Raw genomic sequence first — 11,122 nt, 5'->3', positions numbered from 1 at the left:
TATGTGTGTGAGTGTTAAGCCTGCACAAAAGCACACCATATGCACACAATGCCCAATACCTTTTTTTTTAAGATTTATGTATTTATTTTATGTGTATGAATACACTGCAGCTGTCCTCAGACACACCAGAAGAAAGCATCAGATAACATTATGGATGGTTGTGAGCCACCATGTGGTTGCTGGGAATTGAACTCAGGACCTCTGGAAGAGCAGTCACTGCTCTTAACCGCCGAGCCATCTCTCCAGCCCGCCCAATACCTTTTGAGGCCAGAAGAGAGCATCAGATCTCCTGGAACTGGAGCAACAGACAGTAAGGAACCTCCATATAGGAGCCGAGAAACCAACTCGGTCCTTTGCGAGAGCAGCAACTGCTCTCGACCACTGAGCCTTCTTTTCAGACCCATCAGGGTTTGTTGCTGCTGTTGTTTGTTTTACTTTAAAAAAAAAAATTACCCTAGGGGGCTGGAGAGATGGCTCAGAGGTTAAGAGCACTGGCTGCTCTTCCAGAGGTCCTGGGTTTGATTCCCAGCAACCACATGGCCACTAACAACTTTCCATAACTATAGTTCTAGGACAGTCAGTGCCCGTTCCTGGCCACTTCAAGCCCAGTACACATGTGATGCACTTGCATATATTAGGCTAACCACTCATACACATAAAATAAAAATAAATGTTAAAAAAATAATTGTGATAATCTCTCTTAAATTTTTAGATCTTGCTACCTATATGAGATTTTTTTTAGATTTATCTATTTATTATATATAAGTACACTGTAGCTGTCTTCACACACACCAGAAGAGGGCATCAGATCTCATTACAGATGGTTGTGAGCCACCACGTGGTTGCTGGGATTTGAACTCAGGACCTCTGGAAGAGCAGTCAGTGCTCTTAACCGCTGAGCCACCTCTCCAGCCCCCTGTATGAGTTTTCTTATTGTGACAAAAGAAATACAATAAAAATGTCTTTCTGTTCACACACTCTCTCTAGGAACCTGCCAAGTGGCCCAATCTGGCCTGGAACTAAAGATATTGCCTCCACTCCATGCCTCTGCCCTCCCCAACCTCACCAAAGCCAAGTACTAGATTTCACCTGGAAGAAAGAACATCAGTTGAGGAAACACCTCCATTAGATTGGCCTGTGGGGTGTTTTCTTGATTAATGATTGATGTGGGAGGGCCTAGCTCACTGCGAAGTGTCACACATGTATAAGAAGGTGGTCCTACCTGTCGAAGAAGACAGGCTAAGCAAGCCACAAGGAGCAAGCCAGTAGCAGGATCCTCCATGGTCTCTGCTCTGGGTCTTGCCTCTAGGTTCTTGCCTTCCCTTCCCTCAGGGACAGATTATTACTTGGGAGAGTAAGATGAAATAAACACCTTTCTCCCAGGTTGCATTTGGCCAGAGTTCTATCACAGTAACAGAAAAGCAAACCAGAACAGTCGCCAGGCCCACCCCCCCAGAAAGTAAATTCTTGATTGGAGAACAATCCCAGCCACGTAAGGCCACACTGGTTACTAAGGCAGACAATGGTCCAGATTCTGGGAGACGGTAACAGAGAAAAGTCAGTCAATGAACATAAGAGATAATTGTGTCTTTGTGATGGGTGCTACGGAGACAATAGCTCAGGGTAGGAGAATAGAGACCGTACGTTGGGGGTGGGGGCTGGATACCGTGATGCTTTCCAAGATTAGGAGGATTAAAAGTTAAAGGGTATGTGGGCTACGTGTTGAAACTCTTGTCTTTATAGAACAACACATTAGCAAAGTAGGAAGGGGCTACTTGTCTGTGAAGGCGTAGTCAGAGTTTTCCACAGCAGGTGGAACCAAGCTAATGGGTCTTTGGACGAAGCGTGTGGGTTGGGGCTTCATGCTACACTGGGCTCTGAGGGCCACGAGAGGGAAGCTGGGTTTCTTTCTATTGAAGAAGAGAAACGACTTGCCTCTGGCTGAGCACTACGTTACTCTGGAGGTTCCCCATCCTTTCTCTCATTGACTTTCCATCTCCCTGATCTCAGACATCAGTCCCAAGAGGTCAGAGGATCTGTCCTTGTCATATGTCTGGATGGTCATCTCCGTCTTTGCCTCTTCTCTGTCCCCTCTAACCTCCTGCCTCCTAGATAAATAAGCAGCACTTCTGGGTGTCAGAGGTCAATGCAGAGAGCACCAGGCACTTGTCCCTGCCCTCAAGAGCTTTCTCTTTCGAGGTTGGAGGTTTAGCTCAATGGAAGTGTGCTTGCCTACGAAGGGCAAGATTCTGGGTTCGGGTCTCAGCTCTGGAAAAGCAGGAGACCAACTTCCCAGCTAAACTCACACTGTACAACTGAGTTTCTCTCTCCACCCTCACGTTTTGCTATTTTAAGTTGTCATTACATTTTTAAATAAGTCCATGTGCGTTTGTGCACAGGTGTGTGTGCGTGCACGCGCACATGCATGTATTTGTGTGTTTGTGTGTGTGTGTGTGTGTGTGTGTGTGTGTGTGTGTGTGTGTCTCACAGGTTTTTTTACTTAGAATTGTCGAGGCCTCTGCCTTTTACTTATGTTTCTCTGTGTCTCTTTTTCTGGTTTTCAAATCTCTGTGTCTCTGTGTCTCTGTCTCTGTCTTTTCCCCCTACCATCTCCCCTTTTCCTTCTCTCTTTCTCTTTCAATCTCTTCGTTTCGTCTCATGTTAATTCTGCCTCTCATCAAAATATAGGGGTTTTGTAGCAGGTAAACCATGTTGCCCAGACTGGCCTTGAGTTTCCAGGCTCCTGCCTCAAGCTTTCAATTATAAGTGTGGGCCACTGTAAGGTCCTCCAACAGGCGACCACAGATGTAAAACTGGTTTAATAGGAGGGGGTTTGTTTGTTTGTTTGTTTCAGTTTGGGGGGGAACACAGTCTCCTGTAGAGATGCTTGCCGGAGTGGAGTGTAGCAATTCACACCTTTACTTCTAGCACTTAGGAGGTGGAGGCAGGAGAATCAGGAAAACAAAATCGTCCTTGGCTACAAAGAGAACTGAAGACAAATTATTACTATTGTTGTTGTTGTTATTAGTAGTAGTAGTACTAGTAGTAGTACTTCACGAAGAAGAAAGAAGAAGGAGAAGGAGAAGGAAGAAAAGGAGAAGAAGCCACCAGATAATAGAATACCCTTGGTTTCAAGGGAGCTCAAAGAGAGATTGTGTGCAGGCAGGCTGTGAATGAATGAACCAATGTTGGGAAAGGCTGCTAGGTCATGCGAGATACTGGTTAGTGTCATACAAAGAAATCAGATTGTGATCTCTGGTGGTCTTTTGTGTCACTGGACAGAAATCAATGGGTTAACAAGTAACTTTAGAATAATCAGTAGTGAAAAACGAATCCAGCAAAGAAAACCACCGAAGCAAAGATAGCGCACGGATAAGCCCAGAATTCATTCTTCAGTTCAGTCTAGAGTTCCCTGGGCCGACCTTTGGCCACTATCGCGCTCTGCCTCTTTGTCTATGATGTAGGTTAGGTCTCTTCTTGTCTCTCCACCCTGATGCATCTCTGCCTTTGTCTCTTCTCTTCGCCCTCGGGGACTCTGTCTCTGCCTCGATTTAACAAATCCTACTGATAGCCTAACTCAGGGGTGGACTACGCCCAGGGTCTGTAGCAGGAGCTACGGGGAAATAAACAGGGCTCCACCCTGCCTGCTGTGGCCGCTCTGTCTGTGTTTCTCTGCAAAGCTGGAAGAAACCTAAGGGAAACTCTGAGGGCCCGGAGGAGAGGAGGGTGTGGGGACGTGGCAGTGGAGGGGAGGGCCCGGAGCCACTGCAGTGGGCAGAGGCTTGCTCCCAGCTTCAGCTAGCTGGAGCGGAGGTGATTTCACGCTGAAAAAATGTCTGAATCAGGAGAATAACTCAACTGGGGATGGGGCTAGGGAGGCGGGTGCTCAGTGGGGGGAGGGGAGTGGCTGGAGACAGCCTGGGACCAGATGGGATGTCTGGCTAGAATCTGGCCAGCACTCGGTTTCACTGTTCTGGAATCATAGGCCATGCGGCAAGCAAAAGGCCACTCGGGAGACCAGGATCTAGATCTCTGAGAGTTTGGGGCGGTGAGGTAAAGAATCTCATAGCTCTGCCAGCAGACATACCTACTGAGCACTGAGCGAGGGATTCAGGGAGAGAGAGGGGGGGGGGCGGGGTGAGGGGAGGCAAACACTGAATTTAAAATCTAAAAGGCTGCAGAGAGTATATACATCCTGGTGGTAGATCCCTTGGCTGGCACACTAGAAGCTCTGGTTTCAATCCTTAGTCCTCTTCTAGAAAAACACCTCTGGGATGGACCCCAGCATTGGGGAAGCAGAGGTAGGCAGATCTCTGATTTCGAGGCCTACCTTGTCTAGGTAGCAAGTCCCAGGTCAGTCAAGGCTACATGCATCGTGAGACCTTGTCTAAAAGAATCTCTGAAGGGTTTGATCGTTTTCAGACACCGTATTGGCTGAAGGATCCCTTTTTACAATTCAAACAGCAAAAATGACAGCCATCACTGGAGACACAAAGGAAAGACAGCGCTGGGGCCATCACCTTGGCCCTGGCTCCCTAGTGTCTGAATGAAACCAACACTCTCCTCTTCAGCATGAGAGAAGAGCTGAGGCCAGAGGCTGGAGGTGACTTGTCCGTGCTATTGTGACAAGTGAGGAGCTCAGGTCTCTCAGCTTCTCATCTAGTAACTCTTTTTACAGGCTGAGAGAGTAGTCATCATGGCTGAGCAGGTGAAGGTGCTTGCCAGCGAGGCTGACGACCCGAGTCAGGTTCCCCGGGACCTGCACGGTGGAAGGAGAGCACCAGCTCACACTAGTTATCCTCGCACCTCCAAACGAGTGCTGGAGAACCCTGCCTCTAAATAACTATGAAATGGTAAATAAAAAAGCTAAAAGCAAACAGAAATCAAAGATTGAGAAGGACAGACAGGAGGAGAGATGAAACTTGGAGCGAGAAGAAGACAGCAGGCTGTTTTAAACGCAGGCTGCAGGGCTGCTGTTGCACCCCCGTGATCCCAGCACCCCAGCGGCTGAACAGGGAAGATCTCAAGTTCCAGGCCAGCCAGAACTGCAGCATGAGAGCTTGGGCCCAAATCACAAAAGCAAACCCTAGATACCCAGGTTAGATGCTGTCTCTTCTCTCTGAAGACAATGAAAAGGGTGGCAGCGGGGAGGGGATGGGCGGCTGGGAGACACTGGGTTCCCTTAGTGAAAGGAGACTCCGGTTTCTCAGTGTTGACCCCAAGGGAGCTCTCTCCTCCAAGTGGGTTTTGTAAGGACTAGTCTCTAGGTGAGAACCCCAGGTTTCAGGGTTGAAAGCACACACTTATTACTGCTCGAGCCTGTTCAGCCTGTGCCGAGGGGGCTGTGCCATCCAGAGAAGATAAACTGCAGAAAGTGGGTCTCACGTCTCTCAGAATTATTGGCACACTTGAAACGTGCTTGGTTGGGGCTGGGGATTTGGCTCAGTGGTAGAGCACTTGCCTAGTAAGCGCAAGGCCCTGGGTTCGGTTCTCGGCTCTGGGAAAAAAGAAAAGGAAAAAAAAAAACTTGCTTGGTTTTGTTGCTTATTTCTTTGTTAGAACAGAATCTCACTCTGCAAAAGAATTGCTTGGAATTATTACCTAAACCAGGCTATTGTCAAACTTGCAATCCTCCTGCCTCATCCTCCCAAGTGCTGGGATTGTAGGCATAGGCTGCCATGCTTGGTCACAACTTTTTTTTTATAACAGTAAGATTTATGTATTTGTGTGTGTGTGTGTGTGTGTGTGTGTGTGTGTGTGTGTGTGTGTGTGTACTAATCATGCATGCATGGAGGTGCCCTCGGAGGCCAAGCGAGTCTCTTGGAGCTAGAGTCACAGATAGTTGTGGGCCTCCTGATGTGGCTGCGAAGAGCTGGGTCCTCTGCAAGACTTGCAAGAGCTCTTACCTGCAGAGCCAGCTCTCTAGCCCCATTCATTCTGTTTTCAAGCAGTAAAATCAGCTTCAGATGTGAACTCTTAAGCAAAAGTCTGATTTGTCAACCAGGTCACGACAGTTCTTGGGTGGAAGTTGGGGTGGGGTAGGGACTGGAGACCTGGAAACCTGCCCTCCCCCTTCCTTTAGCCCCTGTGTAGGATTCCTAGGACGTCACATACCCTGAGCAAGCCACTAATAAGGAATCTTAGAGCCTGTGAGGGGGGTGTCCAGGAGCCAGGAGCGGGGAGTGCCGCAGAACAGGGCACTGTCAGCAGACAGTACCTTTCACTGGGCCTGCCTTCTCTAGGGAAGCAGAGCAGATCCTCAGGAGATGCATGGAGTTCCCAGGCTACCTCTGGGCCAAGTAGCTGAGTCATGGGCTGGGTTGCCACGTCCCAGCCTGACTAGCCCTCCTCATCCCTGGCTTCCCACACAGCCACTGACACTGACAAGAGGTTTGGTTTGTGGGCCACGTCAGGGGCCCTGTAAAGCTGCCACGTCTTAGGGCTGGGCTTCCTGACTTTCCTCTTCCCTTCAGAAAGGAGTTCCAGGCCTGTGGGGTTCAGAAAATTGGTGCCTGCTTGTGAATGTTCCTGGCCTTCGACCAGCAGCTAAACTATTACAGAGCAGGATTGGGAAAGGCAGAACCAATCTACCACCTAGCTTCTCCATTCAGGCCCAAAGCACCAGGAGACAGGGCAGGCCAGAGAGACCCCAAAGGCAGGGATACAGACTCTGAAGGAAGGAAGATAAAAGTGCCACAGAACCATAACATGAACCCTAGCACTTGCATCTTGAGTTTCTATCTTTCTTCATCTTCCCAAATGATGGAGTAACGGGCACGCACCACCAGGCCCAGCTTTACACAGTGCTGGAGACCTTGTGATTTGCTAAGCAACCACTCGGCCAAAGATCTACAGCGCCCGCCCCTATCAATCTCTGCATTTCAGAGTGCTTGTCCATATCCGCAGCTGACGTGGTTATAAAAAGATAAAGAGAGGAGAGAGATGTTCTATGGAGGTCTGGGGAAAGGGGATGCCTCAACAGGCCTATGCTGTGATATCCCTTCCCCCTGAGGGACCAGCCACACGACAGTATAGTATAGAATAGAGTTTATTCAGGACATGGGGAGGGGAGTTAAGTGGGCAGTGGGACAGAGAAAGGCAGAGGAGAGAGAGAGAGGAGAAGGAGCAGAGGCGGCCATGAGCATGTGGAGAAAAGGGGGGGTGGGAATGGGGAGAAAAGGGACAAAGTGGGAAGAGGGTAAGAACAAGAGGGAAAGAGAGAGCAAGTGGGAGCAAGAGAGAGCAAGAAAGTAAGGAGGGGGCAAGCAGCCCCTTTTATACTGTCAGGCATACCTGGCTGTTGCCAGGTAACTGTGGGGGTGGAGCTTGACAGAATGCTAACAACAACAGGACCAGATTTGGTTCCCAATACCCACATCAGATATCTCATAACCACTTACGACTCTAGCGCTAGTGGATCCAGTAACTCTTCTGACCTCCAAGGGCATCTGTACTCGTGCACATAATTAAAGATTAAATAAATCTAAAAAAAATGATTGACATGTATGGAGTGCTCACGGCACTTGACAAGTGAGTCAAATGCATCTCCCGTCACCGTGCTCAACATTCACAGGAACTTCAAACAAGGGAGGGGTAGAGTTTACCTTTGGGGAAACTGAGGCTGGCGGTTAAGTAACATGCCTCCACTTATACACAATTAAATAACTCGTCCCCAGGCTCGAGCCGAGAGCTCTGACTGCAAAGCCGGCCATGATATCACTCTCTTGTACTGTCTTCTGTCTGCCTCAGCAAAGGTAGTCCCAGAGAACTCCAGCTTCTCTGCCTACAGATCAAGTCAGTCCACCACTCAACCAGGCCGGGAGATAAAAGTCCTTTGTGGATTGCACAGCACCGAGGGAGCGTTTCTGGCTGCCCCGGGGGAGTGCGGTGAGAGGGGTGAAGGGTTGAAGTCAAATTTCATCCTCCGATGTGTTTGGCCTTGCCCTGACGAGTAGCCTATGTGTCCAAGGGACCAAGGCCTGAATGACAATGAGATCTTTGTGTCCCCTGGTCAATGGGAAGATCGGACTGGAGAAAGACACAGTGACAAGGCAAACGGGCTGAGTCTGTCTGGTGAGTCTGTCTGGTGTGCCTGGCCTTGCGAGCCTAGCAGCCTTGGCTCTGAGACAGAAACACAGAGGGCACAGTCATGAAGGCTTCGATACATGATCCTGCCCCTGTATCTGGAGCAGGCCAAGCTGGTACCAGCTCAGTGTGGGGTAGGATATCAAGGTCCCGGCTTTGTCATCCACATTGTCCTGTCCCGTTGGCCTCACAAGCCTCTACTTCTTAGCCATTCAATGACAATGGGGCTGGGTTGAACTTTATAGATTAAGAATTTTAAGGTGAGGGCTGGAGAGATGGCTCAGTGGTTAAGAGCACTGACTGCTCTTCCAGAGGTCCCGAGTTCAATTCCCAGCAACCACATGGTGGCTCATAACCATCTGTAATGGGATCTGATTCCCTCTTCTGGTGTGTCTGAAGACAGCTACAGTGTACTCATATATATAAAATAAATAAATCTCTAAACAATAAAAAAAAAACCAAGATGGAGGCAGGAAAATCAAAGCCAAAGAACCTGAGACAGAAGTAGAGGTAGGGAGTGAGCACGTAGACGGCAGAGGAAAGCAGGTTAGGGATGTAGCTCACTAGGCAAGAGGCTCACATAGCTTTCAGGAAGCCCTGGTTTCAGTCCTCAGCATTGCCTAAAATAGGCATGGGGAGCTGGAAGCCATATGCAGGGGCCTTAGAAGAACGTAACTGCAGCAAGACAGAGGGAGCGGGAGGGATGTGGTCCAACGGCAAGGACCTCAGGACCATGGCTTGTCATTTTGCAAGATGAAAAACAGGTTAAAGGGTTTGGAGAATTGGCTCCTTAGTTAAGAGTGCTTGCTGATTTTGCAAAGGACCCAAGTTTGATTCCTAGCACCCATGTTGGGAAGCTTACAAGCACTGGTAATTCTATCTCTAGGTGAATCTAACACTTTTTTCTGGCCTCTACAACACACACACACACACACACACACACACACACACACACACACACACAGAGTTCCCATTTAGTAAAGGTCACCAGAAAATCTGTGCAAAACAACTTGATTCATTGCTTGGTCCGAAGCATGTATTTGAGAAATTCAACTGCCTTTTCCGGTTCCCAAATGAAAAAATAGATAGTTCAGACAGGGCTAGGAAAGAGCACAAATTTGCTTGGTAGATTAAAGGGTTTTTGAGGTGTTAATGTTATTGGAGATTCAGTGGCAGACGGGGAGCCCAACTAGGCTTCCCATGCTTCCTTCCCTCCCCGTGACTCCCTGGGTGAGGCAGGAGACCCAGCCTACTACTCTGTCCCTTGTCTTGATCAGGGCCAGTCCTGCTGTAGGACTTCTGCAGTTTTTGGCATGCTTTAATGCTGAATTCAAACCCTCTGGGGAATTCGAACACTCTCTTTTTTTCTTTCTTATTTGTTTATGTGTTTGTGGCAGGGTGTGGGGTGAGAACACCACAGTGGATGAGAGGGGGCTAGAGAACACCTTGCTGGTGTAGGTTCTTTCCTTCCTCTGTGTGGGCTTTGGGATAGACTCAGGTTTTCATGCTTGGTGATGAGCACCTTATCCTGCTGAGCCATGTGGCTGGTCCATGAGATTTTAGTTCTCTGTCCTCCCCTGAGACCTTGAGAAGCATTCCTACAAACTACGTACGCCCCAACCCCTGGCTCTAAACAGGTTTCCAACTCTTATCCTCAAGGCTAACTGGGTCTATCTTTGGTCTAACATTGGTATAATCCAGTCTATACTAAGTATAGTTCTTTTTGCTTAGGTTACCCAACTGAGACACAAGGCTGCAGTTAATTTTAGTCTCCTTGGTGCCCAGAGCTATAGCAATCAATCCTATGAAAATAGGCATCTGTCCTATGAGCAGAGCAGATCTAGGGAACCTATTGGAACCCTAAATTTGGTGGCCTGAAGCTCCTGAATGTTGGATCAAGGAGAAGACTCAGGGGTCTTATATAGGTCCGAAAGTTTCCTTAGGATTCTTCACAGGCCCTTTGGAGAGAGAACCTGAAGGAAGCCATAACTCTTCTCTGTAGAAAAATGCCATCTCTCCGCCAGATCGCTGCCATCATGGACACGAGTCGAGTGCAGCCCATCAAGCTGGCTAGGGTTACCAAAGTGCTGGGCAGGACCAGTTTTCAGGGACAGTGCACGCAGATGCGAGTGGAATTTATGGATGACACCAGCCACTCTATCATCTGAAACGGCAAAGGCCCTGTTCGAGAGGGTGATGTGCTCACCCTGTTGGAATCAGAAAGAGAAGTTCAGAGGTTGCGTTGACCTTGTTGCTGGGTCCTGGATTTCCACTACTTAGCCCGTGGAATAACCTGCAACTGTTAAATAAAGCATTTGTATTCATAAAAGAAAGAAAGAAAGAAAGAAAGAGAGAGAGAGAGAGAGAGAGAGAGAGAGAGAGAGAGAGGAAGGAAGGAAGGAAGGAAGGAAGAAAGAAAGAAAGAAAGAAAGAAAGAAAGAAAGAAAGAAAGAAAGAAAGAAAGATGCCAAGGTACTGAGGAGCTCTGAAGGGTTCTGTCCTAGGCTAGAACCCTAAGATAAGAGTCCCTCATGTTTTCTTCAGGTGGGATAGTGGAAGGCCACTCACTGATTAAAAACAAAACAAAATTAACTAAATACCTTCAGATCATGAAGCCCCCATTTTCCATGGCTGCTGTCAAGAGAAGGCATGGTGCGAGATGGTGGCAGGTGTGGGAGGGAGGGCGGGAAATGACGTTGAGGGTATCCACCTCCTGTGAGAGAGGCAAGGAGACTTAGGCGTTGAGTGGACCATGAGTGCCTATGTAAGAGGTGACATTAGAATCGAGTTCTGAAAGATGAGAAAGGTCTGAGCTCAGGAAAATCATATGGGAAAGTGTCTGGCAGAGGAAAAGTGAGGATCTAAGAACATGGATGGCCATGGGGTACCTGATGGACTGAGAGCAAGCTGCCTTGGCTGGAGAGAGTGGGTCAGGAGGGAAAATGAGGAGATGGCAGGAAAGGCAGGGACCCTGCTGTATACAAGTTTATCTCTAGACTGCACTCTGCCTTCTCCAATTCCACATTATCCAAACCCA

General features: G+C 48.5%; 1 pseudogene; it reads left to right on the top strand.

Annotated features, from left to right (window-relative positions):
* The first annotated feature begins 10,121 nt into the window (after positions 1–10,121).
* Positions 10,122–10,331, top strand: LOC108352218 (40S ribosomal protein S28 pseudogene; annotated as a pseudogene).
* Positions 10,332–11,122: the final 791 nt, after the last annotated feature.

The sequence above is a fragment of the Rattus norvegicus genome, chromosome 10, assembly GCF_036323735.1.
Source record: "Rattus norvegicus strain BN/NHsdMcwi chromosome 10, GRCr8, whole genome shotgun sequence".
NCBI lineage: Eukaryota > Metazoa > Chordata > Mammalia > Rodentia > Muridae > Rattus > Rattus norvegicus.
This window is presented reverse-complemented; position numbering and strand designations above follow the sequence as displayed.